Source organism: Marmota marmota, unplaced genomic scaffold, assembly GCF_001458135.2.
Source record: "Marmota marmota marmota unplaced genomic scaffold, marMar, whole genome shotgun sequence".
In the NCBI taxonomy this organism is placed as follows: domain Eukaryota; kingdom Metazoa; phylum Chordata; class Mammalia; order Rodentia; family Sciuridae; genus Marmota; species Marmota marmota.
In genome coordinates, this window is record NW_025999977.1 from 27,781,607 (window position 1) to 27,798,202 (window position 16,596).

The following is a 16,596-nucleotide window of genomic DNA, read 5'->3' on the forward strand; positions in this document are numbered from 1 at the left end:
TCTAGTACCTGGATCAGCACTTAATACCTGTAGGTACTTAGTACCTGTAGGTGCTCAAAACTATCTGTTGCATAAATACATTTACTGTATGGATTGACCTTCTTATTAGCCTAGGCACTGGGATATGCTGTTTAACATGTAAAAGAACATTAGAAGGTCTAATGTTGTGGACTTGGAGGTGGATACTCTTAGCTATCTATAGTTGTGTAAGCAAATATTTCCAGAAGCACTTTGGAAAAAGGGAGTTTCTTGTTGGAAAACAGGAATAAGAGGGTGAATTGTAGGAGTAAGATGTGAACTTGGACTTCATGATCACTTTGGGCGTCAAGGGCCACTTGGAAATTAGAAAAGATGAGATTTCCATGACAGTGCTAAGATGTTGTGATTGGACTATAGACAAAGAAAGGTAGTGTTACCAGTCAATCTAAGAGTAAGGACTGAAGACTAAGGCTGGGCCTTGTAACAATGCAACTGAGATGAAACTGGGTGAACAGGTTTAGTTCATGAAAGCTACTGGCATGGATCCCCTGGCCCCAAGGATGCCTACTGCTGCCAAACTGACCCACAAATCAGCCTTTGTGATTCTGTCCTGCGTGAGGACAGTGCCTGCCACATTTCCTCCCTCCCCTGATGATGCCCTGTTATCTTTATTTCTTTATTTTTTAACCTTTTTTATGGTTTTGTTTCTTTTCTATACATACAATCCTCCATTCCTTCTGTTTAAATTTGTTTAACCATTTTAAATTCTTTGCCTAGCTTAACAATACAAAAAATACAGAAGAATTTCTGATAAAAAGCAGCTGGCTCCAGCCCTGTTTATTTCTTTTCTTCAGTTCTTGTTCCCCGAGGTCAACTCTTGTCCATTTGTGTTTTTCAATTATGCATGGAAGTAGAATTCATTTTGATATAATTATTCAAGCATGGAATATGTCTTATTATAATTATTACCCCATTCTTATTGATGTACATGATGGTGGGATTCACTATGGTGTATTCAAATAAGTACATAGGAAGATTATTTCAGATTCATCCACTGTCTTTTCTTTTCCTATCCCTACTCCCTTCCCTTCATTCCCCTTTGTCTAATCTGCTGAACATCTATTCTTCCCTTGTCTCCGCTTATTGTGGGCTTTCACATATCAGCAAAAACTTTTGACCTTTGGCTTTTTGGGACTGGCTTATTTCACTTAGCATGATAGTTTCCAGATCCATCCATTTACTTGCAAATGTCATAATTCATTCTTCTTTATGGCTAAGTAATACTTCATTTTGTATATATATCACATTTTCTTTATCCATTCATCTGTTGAAAGGGCACCTAGTTTGGTTCCATAGCTTAATTATTGTGAATTGAGCTGCTATAAACTTTGATGTAGTTGTGTCACAGTAGTATGCTGATTTTAAGTCCTTTGGATATATACCAAGGAGTGGGATAGCTGGGTCAAACAGTGATTTCATTCAAAGTTTTCTGAAAAATCTCCATATTGCTTTCCAGAGTGGTTGCACCAATTTGCATCCTCACCAACATTTATTATTATTTGTGTTCTTGATAATTGCCATTTTGATTGGAGTTAGATGAAATTTCAGTATAGTTTTAATTTGCTTTTCTCTAATTGCTTAGAGATGTTGAACCTTTTTTCACATATTTGTTGACCATTTGCATTTTTTTCTTCTGAGAAGTGTCTGTTCAGTTCCTTTGACCATTTATTGATTGGGTTATTCCTTTTTTTGTATTAGGTTTTTTGGGTTCTTTTTATATCCTGGAAATTAATGCTCTATCTGAGATGTGGGTAGCAAAGATTTCTCCCATTCTATATGCTCTCTCTTATGCTCTTGTTTGTTTCCTTTGCAGAGAATAAGCTTTTTAGTTTGTGGCCATCCCATTTATTGATTATTGAATTTACAATTTCACTTTAGAAATCTTGTTATGGAAGTCATTTCCTGAGCTGATATGTGTTGGTCCACATCTTCTAGTATGTTCCTTGTCTAATTTCTAGGTCTTTGATCCACTTTGAGTTCAGTTTTGTGCACAGTGAGGGATAGGGGTTAAATTTCATTCTGCTACATATGGATTTTCAGTTTTCGCAGCACCATTTGTTGAAGAGGCTATCTTTTTATTCAATGTATGTTTATGGAGCCTTTGTCTAGTATGAGGTTAACTGTATTTTTATGGGTCTTCTATCCTGTTTCATTGGTCTTCTTGCCTGTTTTGGTACCAATGCCATGATTTTTCGTTTGTTTGTTTTCTACTATAGCTCTGCCTTATAATTTAAGGCCTGGGATTGACCATTTGTGTTTTTAATTCTGTTGTTTAATGCCAAAACTCTAGATTAGTATGTTAATAGAAATTTAATGTGAGTCAAGTAATTTTAAATTGTCTAATAGTCACATAAAAAATACATATATAAAACAAATTTTAATGAACTATTTAATTTAATCAAGTACAACCAATACATTATTTCAGCACATAATCCATATAGATATTATTACTGAAATATTTTACATTTTTCTCTTATTTTCAAATCTATTTAAACTTGTGGCTCATGTCAATTTGATTAAACACATTTTAAGTGCTTAATAGCCTCATTTGGTTTGTGGTTACTATATTGGGCAGTACCATTCAGGTAATGTATTTGATAGTATTTTTTTGATTTATAATATATTGAGTAAATTTATTATATCTACAACATATAATGTGTATTTTCTCTTTAGCATGAATATAAGGTTATTTACACACTGCTCTCTCCTTTTATCTTCTTCCTAGTAGTGTTTTTAGATATATACAGAAGTGCAGATTTGTACATGTGTGTATAATTTATAATTTCAGTTCTTTTATTGATTATGCCTATAAGTTTAAATAATACACTAGACAGACTATTTCTAATTCTTCAGTTTCAGTAATGTTCAAATTATATATCTTGACCTCTCACTAAAGGATATTACCATTTCTACTACATTCTATATCTTTCTTTTCAATCTCTCTCTTCCATCTTATATGGAACCCAAATTGTAAATATTTGTAGATAATTCTGTAACCAGTTGTCTCAGTTATTTTAAAGTAATACAGAGAGCAACAGGGAGTGAGAGAGCCTCTGTATAGTTTTGATCAATATGGATAGAGATACAGACAACCAGAACTTGATTTACCTGAATGGCAAACAGAGAAGGAGTTTCCTTACTGCCAGCCAATAAATTATGTAGTAATGGTTTTGGATAATGGAATGAAGTACCAGTTGCTAATTTGAATTGAGGCTTTTTATTATTTTATTAGTCTATTCCTGGAGATTAAATATAGTAAGGAAATAGATTCACATTTGACATGTTAATAATTTTTCTTCCTAAAAAGCTGGCTTCTTATGGATTAGGGCTTTGTTCTGCAGAAGACCAAATGCTGAGATTCCAGAATCAAAAGAAACTCAGGGTCAAAAATGTCATGTGAATTTTGTGGTGTTGGGGGCTGATGTCATTTGCAAAGAAGAATATTTGCAGTTGCTTTTTTTTCTTTAAATTAGAATTTGATGTATTAAAATTATGAACTAAAAAACATTTTTAATTGACCTACTACATTCAGCTCATAATTACTATTCTATTCATAAATCTAGTAAATGTTACCAATAACATTAGAAGAGTTTACTAATTAACTTGATTAATTATAGCCCTTTATATATTTTAAACTTTAATTGATTTGCCTTTCTTAAGAACTAAGTGCTTTGAACAAGTCATTTATCTCTAATTACTTAAAATGCTCTGGTTAATTTAATAAATTAAATTTCAAATATTGTAAGCCTCAATTTCTTTTATATATTCTAGTAGTAGGTACAAGAAAAGTAAATCATTTAACTTAAAATCATGTCTAAAAATCTATTATTCAATCACATATTTTAAATTGGAATTGTCAGATAAATCAATCTGTCAGATGCTTTGATATGCTGAATTCTCTAAATAACTTAAAATTTCTGACACCGTTTACTTTATCATTTCTATTCCTCTCTCAGTCTTGCGGGTATTAAAGGACTTTCTACTGAGGACAGGGCCACATGCTGAGTGAATTAGGGCACTTCTCAGCTGACTGAGAAGGCTAATAACCTGGAGATTTGGGTTGGGGAAAGAGCCAGTGCTGCAGATGTTCCGAGCTTTCCTGGGCGGCCTTGTTGAGCCTTGTCAAAAGTCCTGTTCTATAAATGCTATCAGTTTTGCAACCTAAGTTCCTGGAGTTCAAAGTGAGACCTTCTTGGGAGCTGCATGACCTGTTTTGACTTTATTGTTTTAGCTGGATAGAGGAAGGCCTGGAACTCCACCCAGGTTGCTTCAGCGTTAGCTGGGAGACAATTAACTGAGTTATAGCCTGGGTCTGTCCTTAATTCTTTTCTTCATCTTCCCTAACTGGTAGGACCAGAATGCATAGGTATTTGAATGAATTCTGTCCATCTTGGAGGTTTTCCCATTTCTTCAGTTATAATCCTAAAACCATGCAAATAACAGGAATTAGTAGGAATGAGGCTTCAACACTTCAAGTACACAAAGTGCTACAGATGTTTGCCTTCTCTTGGGAAGGTGGACTTCATACCTTCCAGTGGCCTTTATGCTCCCATAAACAAGACTGAGGTTATGAAAGTTTTGGGTCTTTTATTTTTTTAAGTTTCCTTTTCCATTAATTCCACCATATAGTACTCTGCATTATCACTTCTTGAGTGACTGACATATGACAGGTGCTGTAGGTATTAGGGGTTTTAGTGAAACTGGAAGATCCTTCCATTGCAATGCTGGTGTTTTTGCCTCTAATTGATTACTCACCCTGTTGGAAAATAGCTAATCTTATGGTTGGTGTGTGAATGTTCTTCTTCCTCTAGGGAACAGAATTGAAGGACTCTGAAGTGCTTTCTGCTGCTCTCTGTACCTTCTCTTCATTGTGCATTCCTGTGTGTGTCCTCTGTGACTGTGTGGGAGGGCTGGCTTGGGAGTGCTGTCCAGGCAGCTTGTAAATAGACTAGGAGGCTGCTCAGAAAGTGGATCATTCAAGATGTCATAGAACAGAGAGGAGGAAGCCTTGCTTGAACTCTTGGCCTCATTTATCTATCCACATCTTATGAAGTTGGAGTTTTAGACATTTGCCTAACTATTAGTAAAACTGATACTTTTTTCTTATTTGGGTGTTTCTTTTGGTTGGTAATACCTGAGTGATAGTTGGAGAATGGGGAGGACTTAAATACTGTTTGAAGCCATGACAGGTCCCTGTATTCAGAAAGTTTAAGTAACTTGCCTAGGTCACATAACCAGTAAGCAGTCAAACTAGAATTTGTACATCAGTTTGTTTCCAAAATGATCATATATTCAGCACCGCCTCACTACTCCTAAGTCAGTGAAAGTTTTGAACAGGAGAGCAATTATAACTACACACATGATTTCTCCTTCTTAGGGGATGCCAGTCACTGTGGACATACAGAAAACTCAGGGGTTCACACAATTTTGGGTGTAAGACTTCTTTACACTCTTAAAAGTGATTGAGGATTCCCAAGTTTTTGCTTTTATGTAGGTTCAATATTTACTGTATTATAAAATCAACACAGTGAAATTTTCATAACACAGGAGCACACATTTCATTGGTCCTCAGAATGATGAGGTCACCACATGTCAGGTAACCTCTGGAAATTTCCACTTGACACTCAAGACTGAAAGTGAAAAACATGCTTAAATATGATGAAAATAGTTTTGACTTTGTGGTCCTTTGAAAGTCCTGATTACCTTGAAAGTGACGTTTTGGACAGCAGTGGGTGGGAGTGGAGATTCAGATTCTCAGGTGAGCATGGGAGCTGCAGGAGAGACTCAGCAGAAGCCCTCCTGTGCCCACTGGCATGCACTGAGCCCAGTCCCAATGGCTCTTGGTGTTCCCCGAGGTTGTCCTGCTCATCTGCTGCTCTTGGTGGCCTGATTTTCACCTTTCACGGTCACTGCCAAACATTGAGACAGAGAATCACACCATGTATTACCAGCCCAGGGGAAAAAATCACAATTAAAAATTTAAGTATGTTTTCTACTGAAGGCATATCAGTTAGCAGCATTGTAAACTCAAAAAAAATCAAAGAAAAACCATCATAAGTTGGGTACCATCTGTATGTCTATTTTTTGTTTTAATTTGAGGAGAGGGTGCCATTTTTCTCATTTGCTGAAGGTGCTATATGTGTTAGAGGCAGCTCAGAAGTAATGTGATTGGACACTCTCTTTTGGAAGAATACTTTGGCAGCAGTATGTGTTGAATGGATTGGAAGAGGGGGAGGTAAGCACTGGGCATGTCAGTTGAAAGAACTCTAACTCAGAAAATTAGATTAGTTAGGATGATTTACTTTTCTAAAATCATTATATTGCTAAATAGTTCTTTCAGGGTAGTCAAATTGCTCAACTGATATGGAAGATAAAGTTGGGAATTCCCAACTTGGTACTTCCCGTTAGCTTTTCATTTAACTACATGTATAATTTATTGACAAAAATTTCCCCATGGTTCATCTATTTGCTGTTAGCCCTAAGGGAGTTTATGCTGTAGATCTACTCTGGAATCTTAAAGACATTTGCTTGCTTCCGTTTCCGACTCACAGGCATACACTGCCACTTTGGTTGGCACTACTTATCTCCAGTGACCTTCATGGGCTCTGTGATTGATCTGAGAACAGATGAGAATGGAGAGGGAAAAGTTGTGTATTCCTCACAGATCAGAGGTTTGTTTGCATTGCATGCTTGGCTTTGTAGCTTACTATGTGGGCACACTCTGCATCCTTCCTGTGTCCAGCCTCTGGGAATCACTGTAGCTAGATTTTAAGGTACCAGCAGGAAGAAGCAAAAGTAGAAAGTTGTGAAATTCAGGGGGTATGCAGTTTGAATCAATTAAGTGCCATTTGCAAATTGCTGTTCTCTTTCTGGGTTTATAACAGTGAAAGCCTATTGAAAAGTTGACATTTATCATGTAAAGAAAAAAAATATACTTTGTAAGCAGTACAGTTTTTTTGGGGTATTGTTTCATATTGAGGATTATATACTTTTTTCTTTTGCGGGTTGCCAAGGAGATATATTAGATGAAGTGGTTATGACCAAGTTCCCCAATGAACTCTAAACTTTATGAGAGCGAGGATCAGATTTTTCCATATTTTTACTTTATATCTGTGTACCATATTATGGAACACACCAGTGTGTATGAAGTGAAAATGAATAAATAAAATTGGTATTTTTTTCTCATACTATAATATATATGTATAGGTTTATACACACACACACACACACAGATATATAGGAGAATGCTGGAGAACTCTGGATTTGAATTTGTGGAGGATGTATGCTTCTAGACCCCAGACTTTTTCTCTGGCCTTCATCTACATGTATGGCAGAGAAATGAATCTCTAAACAAAGAATTTATTTGGTAATAAAATTCTAGAATTGCAATTCAGGACACACTTATAGATCAGGATGATCTTTGGTATGCCCAGAGAACAAAGGAAAATGATAGGTTTTGTTGGGGGAAGAAGAGGTTATACAAACTGTGTTGAAACAAAGTTCATGGTCCTGGCAGCAGCTTGCTGAAGCAGGTGAATTATGCCTGGCCAGAGTTGTTGCTAGGTAAGATTTATATAATCTCAGAGTTATAGTTAGGCCCTTATGGTTGAGGACTGGGCTTACAAGACAGATTTGAAACTGGCATGTGTAACCTGCATGTTTCTCCTCATGGCCTCTTGACTCCATTTTAGTTGAGCATGACATAACTAAATCAATTTTGTAAAATCACCTTTCAAAAGGGTCTGTATAATGGTAGCAACCCTTTGCAGAGTAGACTCACACTGGGGCTCTCCATCTAGAGGAGCCTTCAGTCATTCCTGAAAGGCAATAAGCTTATAAGCTCTGTTTTATTTTTATTCTTTTTTTATTCCCATACAAGTTAACTGCAGTGTTATGGACCAAATTGTTTTCTGCCTAAGTTCATGTTGAGGTCTTAACCTCCAAGGTGACTACATTTGGAGAGAAGGCCTTCATGAGGTAAGTAAGATTAAGTGAGGTCGTAAGTGTGGGCTGTAATCTAATAGGACTGGTGTCCTTAGAAGAGGAAGACACATAGGGTGGGGGGGATGCACACAAAGGGAGGACCTCCCCAAGAGGATGTAGTGAGCTGGCAAGCCAAGGAGGGAAGCCTCAGAAAAACCAAACCTACTGACCTCTTGATCTTGTACTTCTAGCATTCAGAATTGTAAGAAATAAATTTCAATTGTTTAAATCACTCAGTCTGTGGTACTTTGTTATGGAAGCCCTAGTAGACTACTCATTCAGGAAGGACATTACTGTTTGACCATCTTGGAGAGAGTATGCCATCTTCAATGAAAAAGAGAGAAGGGTCCATCTTCTTGCAGACCTTTCACCTCTATTTTTACTGCATTTATATCAAATAGAAAAGAGATATAGTCACCCAATTGGTGGACTCAGCCCAGCTCACCATCCTTTTGCAGCTCTGCCCTTAGTTCTTTTATTGTCTTTGGCTATAGACTGCAAGGTATTTTTTTTTTACCATATGCAAAGTATTGTTTATTAGACCAACTATGGTTTGTTTCTGGTATTATTATTATTTTTTACAATAAAAAGCTGACTTGAAGCCAGCTTTCAACATGATTCAACTATATACCCTGAAATAGGATTACTATGTGATTATCAACCCATAGAGGCAGGGAAATAGGAGTGGCAGGCAGAAGGCTGGACTGATCTTACAATGGTCTGAGTTCATTATGAAGCTTCTTTCAGCTGTCAGTCTCTGGTTACCCTTTCTCAAGGTCTTCTTCTCAGTCATAATTTCCATTGCTGTGACAAAATACCTGAGACAAGCAATTTTTCAAAGTTTATTTTGGCTCATAATTTCAGGAGTTCCAGTCATGGTTGGTTGACCCTGTTGCTTTTGGGCCTAAAATGAGTCAATGCATCATGGTGAGAGGTGTGACAGAGGAATCTGGTCATCTCATAGTGGCTAAGAAGCAAAGAGAGAGGGGAAGGGTCAGTGGGATGCCAATGTCTCCTTCAAGGGCTTGCTCCAGATGACATAAATTCCTTCCACTAAACCTCACTTCCTAAAGGTTCCATCATTTTTCAAATGCCACAGGCTGGCTATCAAGCCTTTAATACATGGGTTTTGGGGAGCATTTCAGATCTGAACTATAGCAACTTCATAATAAAAAACGTGTTGTAATTGCTATCAGACATATTTTATTTTTTTCCAAATAAAGCGAGGTGATTAAAGAAAAATCCATGAAGTTCTATTCTGGCTAAGTGGCTTCTAGATTGACAAGACTTATTAGGAAGATCAGAAATCCCAGCTGATATAAAGTTTTCTGGCTGATAAAATAACACTTTGCAGATTTTAATTGACCTGACTTTGCGAGAAACTTATGAAACTGTTAAGTTACCAAAATTTATGATTAGCAATTGGTTCTTAGAAAAGTTAAATGAATTATTCACCAACTATGGTTTGTTTCTGGTATTATTATTATTTTTTACAATAAAAAGCTGACTTGAAGCCAGCTTTCAACATGATTCAACTATATACCCTGAAATAGGATTACTATGTGATTAGAGCTTGATTGTAGAAGTGATCAACCTGCCTCTCTGGCAGGCCTTCAGATATCCGCTAATAGAGTGTCAGGCACACTCACATGCTTGTTATCTTCTTAGGTGGTGAGCATAATAATCTAAACAGTGAGCCCCAGCCATGTCCACAACAATCCCATGTGCCCTCTTAGACTAGGATTTTATTGAAGTATAGACTCTGTATTCCTTCAAATGAAGCAGCAGAGTTTTCTTGGTTACTCATGCTCCATGGGTGTTAAGGGTTGAATTTTATCCTACCCCCCAAATTCACATGTTGCCACCCCAACCCTTAGTATCTCAGATTGTGACCTTTATGGAAATAAAGTTGTGGCAGATGTGATCAGCAGGGTGGGCTCCCAATCTATTATGACTAGTGTCCTTACAAAAAGGGGAAATTTGGATGGAGAGACACATGCAGGGAGAATGGCAGGCGAAGAAGAAGGCAGAGATCAGGGTGATGCTCCTAAGAGCCAGGAAATGCCAAGGACTGTGAAGACTGCCAGTGAACCTCCAGAAGTGAGGGGTTGGGGTACAGAACAGATTCTCTCTCACAGCCTCAGAAGGAACCACTCTGGCCGGCACCTTAGTTTGGTATATCCAGCCTCCAGAACTGTGATAAGTTTCTGTTGTTGAAACTACCTAGTTCATGGCACCTTATTACTGCAGCCCTAGGAACTGATGCACTGGGCTTGCAAAACGAGAAAACTTATCAGCAATGGGGGATGTTCCAGATCTGTGGACTCCTCTCAACACTTCCAGTGCCTTATGTATTCTCATATTCTGACTCATCTCGGGCCCTTATCATAACACCTTATCTTTCCTTTCCCTTTGGAGAAATTATAGAAAGCGTGTGGCATCCAGAATGGAGAGCTGTTTGACAGAATAATCTGGCTGGGGCATGCAAGATTTGCTAACACTGTGGGATATGCTTAGAATGTCTAAATCCAGCAAATCTGAGAAATTTCAGGCTGCATGCATACATTTTCTATAACATGAAAAGAAAAGGCAAACATTGTTTTAAAATGATAGACATTTTAGCTTATTGAATAAAGAGATGGAAAACAGCAAAATTATAATTAACAAGAATACTTAAGAGGATCCAAAGGTTGAAATGGAGGACCCTATAAGGGGTGTGCAGAGGCGTGTATATTTTTTCTTAGAATAGTGAAAACTGCAGATAACTACAACAAGGGAGCAGTCTTGGTATTTTTAACACTTTATTTTGAAATAATCACCAATTTTCAGGAAGATGTAAAGAAATGCAGGGGAGGTCTGCTGTACCCTTTACCCAGCCTTTGTCATTGTGAACATCATGCGTAAATTGTATCTAATAATCAAGGAGGAAATGGATGTGGGTGTTTCCCATAAGATTTATTTAGATTTTTCTAAATATACACACACCGATTTTTAGTATAATGTTTCTCTTGTGTGTATATAGTTTTATATACTTTTATTACATGTGTAGTATACAGCTACTTAACTGTACCATCACAATAAGACTCCCCCGTGCTACCCTTTAATAGCCGGCACTTCCTTCCCCCATCACTGACCCTTGTCAACTATGAATCTGGTCATCTCTATAATTATGTCATCTCAGAAGTGTTACATAAACAGAATCATGCAATTTGTATCCTTTTGACAGGTCTTTAAAAAAACTCAGCGTAATATCCTTGAGGTTCATACAATTTGTGTATAATCAATAATTCATCCATTTTCATTGCTAAGTATTTTTCTATGAGTTGTATGTTCTACAGTTCAACCATTTACACATTGAAGGGCATTTGGGTGGTTTTTGACTACTACAAGTAAAGCTACTATATCATCTGTGTACTGATTTCTGCACGAACATACGTTTTTACTACTTTGGATAGTTCCTCCCAACTACAACTTTGTGGTTGTATTGTCTATTTTTAGTTTAAAAAGGAACTGTCAAACCACTTTCTATACATTTTGCCACTTTTGGTTGCACCAGTGATTCAGTTTCTCTAATCCTTCCCTGAACTTGACATTATCACTGTTTTTATTTTAGCCACACTGATAGGTGGATTTGTATCTTGTTAGAGTTTTAATTTGCATTTTGCTAATGGCTAATGATGTTGAACACCTTTTCATCTGTTTCTTTGCCATCTATATATTTTCTGTGCAATGTCTGTGCATATCTTTTGAAGATTTTTAAGTTGGGTTGTTTGTTTAACTGGGTTTTTTGTTTTTGTAATGTTAGGTGTTGAGAGTTCTCTGGATATTCTAGGTACAAGTTCTTTGTCAGATATGAGATTTGTGAATACCTTTTCACATTCTATAATTCATCTTCTTTTTCTTAGCAGGGTCTTTAAGCAAGTTTTAAATTGTGATAAAGCCCAATTTACCAAACCTTTATGTATTGCAATTTTGGTGTCAAGGATATGATCAGTTTTATATTTGGAATGTGAAAGATGGGTGTGTGTATGGGGGGGGGCGTGCAGCAAGCACAGGGAGAGGTGGAGGGATGTGTGGCTTTTTGACAGTCCAAGTGGAAAGGCTGAAGTATGAGGATACCTGGAGAAAAGGGGATACTACCACTAGGCAGTAGACCTAATAGAACTTTGTGATCAATTACATGGAGAGGGTGGTAGCATGAGTGGCATTTGGAGTTTGGGTTTGCATAATTGAATGCATTGTTTTGCCATTTACCAGGTCATTACAGGAAGGCTAAGGGCAGGTTTGTGAGATAGATCCTTGATGGCCGAGAGTTGAGGGTAGACACAATGAGCTGAAGGATCCTGTAGGACTTTCAGGGTGTAAAGAATGGGCATAGAGATGGGGTCTAGACCTCAGGTGAGTGTTTAGAAGTGAAGACAGAGACCCGGGAGTCACTGACACTCTGTGTGCTTGAAGCCATGGGAGTAACAAGAGTATCCGGGGAGAGACAGGCTGTAGATATTTCACATCTACACGTGAAAGCAGGATATTTGATGAATGATGTAGAAAACCTGAAAACTTGCCAGCAGTTGAGAAATCCCAGGTCCTCTCTAGTTACCAAGAAGTTCTATAAATCTGAGCAAGTGAGACTCCTTCAGAGAGACATTCAGTGTTTTCCTTTGGAAAGTGGAATCAGAGGATGGTTTTATTTATTGCTGAGTGGTTGAACTTTACATACACGAGAGACACGTCACTAGGTAGATGACTTTTACCTCCCATACTCCCTAGCCCATCTTTCTCTTCTAAACTTATCCAAAAGAAATAGGGTCTAGCATTCTATCTAGTTTGAAGAGAGAGATGCACTATTCACTCTGCTGCATCTATGTCGTGCCACACAGAGGTGAATAAAAGGAAAAATGAAAAGGAAAAGTTAAATGTAATAGCTGGTGGAAATAGGTATTTGAAGATCAGCTTTTGATCAGCATGTGCCATCTAAGCCTTTAATTTTTAAAATGCTCAAGCACAGTGATTTATTTTCATGCTGTGAGTGAATGAAAGGGGAAGATTGAAATTCTTTTAAAAAGAAAGACTGCTGCCTATGGGTTCGTAAAATAATGGCGCTATGTTCTCAAGCTGGAAACCTGCCCTGCCATTAGGTGCACAAGCTGTGCTTATAAGAAAAGAACTATACAGGTGGGAATGTTCCTCACTGTATTTAAAAGGGATTTGAGGAGGTTTTTGTCTTGAGAATTGTGGTAGAAAAGGCTTGAGAGTTTTGAAAATGACACAATTGGAATTTTGGTGGGAGAGCTTCTCTCAGCCATCAGCTCACCTGTACAGCCTCCTCCTCCCCTAGTTGGTTCCCTCACACAGCTTCCTCAGCCACCATCAGTGCATGCAGGGGGTTCTACCTGCCTTTCTTTGGTATCAGGCTGAGAAGAGTTTTTGGTTAGAAGTAAAAATTCCTCTTGAGTACCAAACCTTAAAATATGAAAAGGAAGTGACCTTATGAGATATCAGGGAGGGGTCTCCAGATGGACAGGAGTCAGGGGAAGGGGAGATGTGCACTCTGTCCAGCAGGTGGCAGTGTGAGCATGTGGCAAGATCTAAGGAGGCCACTCATTCCTGAGGACCTGGATGGGGGAGTAGGTTCTGCACATTTCCAAGGTAGATTTCCATCATCTAGCTCCCACTTCTCAAGTCCTGGGAATTTTTGACAAAATACTTTCCATTGATAATTTATAGAAGCATCCCTTGCCACTCTGCTGTCCAGTGGCTTATTTTGGAAGGCTGGTCATTTTAATAAATGAGCAAACTATACAATATGCAGGGAAATAAAACCTTATAACCCTTTGATTGCTAGTGTTTGTCTGCCTTAAGCACTCAAGTGACAGAATGATCAAATAAGAGCAGAATTGTGGTTTTGATCTCTGCAGAGGTCAATTACTTTGTTCCTTTTGTGTGGCCAAAGCCTTACCTTAAATGTGTTTAATACCTGGAAATGCCTCTTTTGCATGGAGGTGGGGAGCATCAATGTTGAAGGATTGCTCAGTCAAAGAGATTCATTATTAAAAAGAATAGTGACCTCAGATTCATGTAGACTTGGGTCCAAATCCCTGCGCTATTACTCAGTGGCTAGGCAACCTCAGGTAAGTAAGTCTCTCTGAATCTTTCGTCATCTGAATTTTTCTTCCAGACTCTGTAGGTATGAAGGTGATAAACAATGCACGTGGAGGTAGCTAGAAATAATAATGGTGTTAATATCCATGGATTGTCTCTATGACAATTTACTTGGATTCTTTACCAAAGAGAATATGGGTTTTGTCCTTATACTCTTTGAAAACACAGAAAAATCTTTACTTCAGTGGGCCAGCTAGTTAGAACATTAGCTTTCCTCCCCTTGCTGGTCCCAGGCTTCCAAGGGAGTCAGAGCTAGGGGGCCCTTGGGTTAGAAAGAGCAGGTTAAGTAGATATTGTTCTTATTTTACTGGCTTTTACAGACAAATATGACCTTCAGACGATGAGCTGTTCTCCCTACCCACAGATATACAGGCCAAATGGCACTTCCAAGAGAAGAACGTAGGGCCACTCATGCACATTGTTATTTTGAGGACACTCTGACCATTGCTTCATTTCATTTTGCCCTGTGAGGATCTGAATCACGGTGCTCCATCTCAGTGCATGGCTTCCACATCCACCAGTTTGCAAAACCAGATCATTAGGAGCCATGTTTGACATCTTATTTCTCTCTGCTTCTTGTTTGTCACCAAAACCTGAAAGATTTATCCCCCAAATATTTCTCAGATCTCTCATATTTCATCACTTGTACCACCACCCCTTTTGTCCCTCTTATTTTCTTTCTTCTGGATGTCTCCATGAACCTTCTTTTTGTTATACCCACATCCACTGTAAACCTTTACTACCTTTTCTACATAGAACTGAGTGAAGCTTTGATTGCATTTGGTCACCAGGTTACCTGAAGGCGGCAGGGCTGTTAATATTTTAATATACAGAATTAGGAGCACTTTACCTTTAAGAGTTATCTTTCATACTGGACAGGGGAGCAGAGGGAATATGTTCTGCTATGCCAGGAACACACAGAGGAATAACCCTAGTATCAGGAAGCTCACATTCTTGTAGGCAGAGATTGATGTAGAAACAAAATACTGCAAAGCCCTGTCTCATACTGATGTGTATGTGAGGAGTCTGCAGGCCCCAGCTGAAGTGTGGGTACAGGGGAAAAGGCAGGGCTTCAAGGAGCCTTCATGGAGGCATCTGCTTGAAAGATACTTGTGCAGGGCTCTGGGATTTCTGCTTGGGGAAATGGCCCTGTGTTTGTGGAATTTCCAATCTAGAGAGTGTAGGGACTCAGAAAACAATATCCCAAATACGGGTGGTCGGCATGTTGAGGACTTTGAGTGGAAGGGTGCTGGAGGGCCTCAGGAACAGGTCTCTTTCTGACTTCTCTTGTCCTTCTTCCTGCTTCTTTTTCTCCCTCAAGGCAGTTGACAGAAATGAGAATTCCTCTTCTCTAAGGTAGGTCCAAGAAACTGGAACCTCATTCCTTTGAACCCAGCCATAACTCCTAGAAGTATTACTCTAATCTTCCCTGCCTTTCTGTATAAGAGCTGGCAATAAGAAATTCTCTGACCTACCTTATCTTAAGTAGGTCATAAGACTTTCATTCCAGAAGGGATCCTGTCCCATACTGGAAGAGAGGGGATACAACACAGAGAAGCAAGGAAGAATCTGAACAGACAGTCCTGCTGGGCTTCCCCCTCAGTCATTTCCTTTTTTGTCCAGTGACATTTCTACACAATTAGCTTCAGTGAATCTAAGCTTAAAAATGGACAGTTTCCTATGGGTCTTTGGGTCTTCATTTCCAAAGAGATTTGTGTCACACAAGCCTTTGATTAAATAAACTTGCTATGCTTTTCTCTTGTCAACCTATCTTTTGTTTCAGGGGGAGAGGGATCACATTTTTCTGGCCCTGCAAAAGAAAGAGGGTCATTAAGTAAAAATATACAATTATATAATATAGAAAGAAATAGTTATATATTATAATTAATATTAAAGGGAGAATATTGTATATTAGTAATTATATAATATTCTAATACTAATTAATATTTGAGGGAGAATAACAGGGCCATCTGTCATTTTGTGTGGGAGATTAGGAGAGGGCTTCTAGGGAAGTGGCCCTTGAGCTGAGCCAGGGAGACTGAGCAGGTGGGTGGATCCTGCTAAGGACAGGTGTGGGAGCATTCTGGACAGTAGGGGCTGGCAAAGAGGGGAAGAGCTGGGGATTCAAAGAACCATAAACTGTCCAGTGTGGCTGGAGCACATTGATCAAGGGGTAGAGTGTGAAGGGTCAAGTCAGGGAGGGCCTTGGAGGCCATGGTCAGTGTTGGACTTCATCTTGGAGAAGAGCCACTGGAGGCTTTGAGGGGGAAAAAAAAAAGAGTGCCATGATGGGATTTAGGTGTAAAACTAGACTGTCTACTGTTTTTGTTTTTGTTTTTGTTTTTAAATTTTTTATTGTGGGTTGTTCAAAACATTACAAATTTCTTTTTTTTTTATTTTTTATTGTGGGTT

At 38.4% G+C, this 16,596-nt stretch overlaps 1 long non-coding RNA gene across 1 annotated transcript in view; it reads right to left on the minus strand.

The window, feature by feature from the left end:
- Window positions 1–2,454: 2,454 nt before the first annotated feature.
- The window catches only part of LOC125617196, a 48,859-nt gene continuing 34,717 nt past the window's right edge, over window positions 2,455–16,596 (minus strand). The window contains exon 3 of the long non-coding RNA XR_007348105.1: window positions 2,455–5,948. This is a non-coding gene — a long non-coding RNA (uncharacterized LOC125617196). The remainder of the gene's footprint in view (window positions 5,949–16,596) is intronic.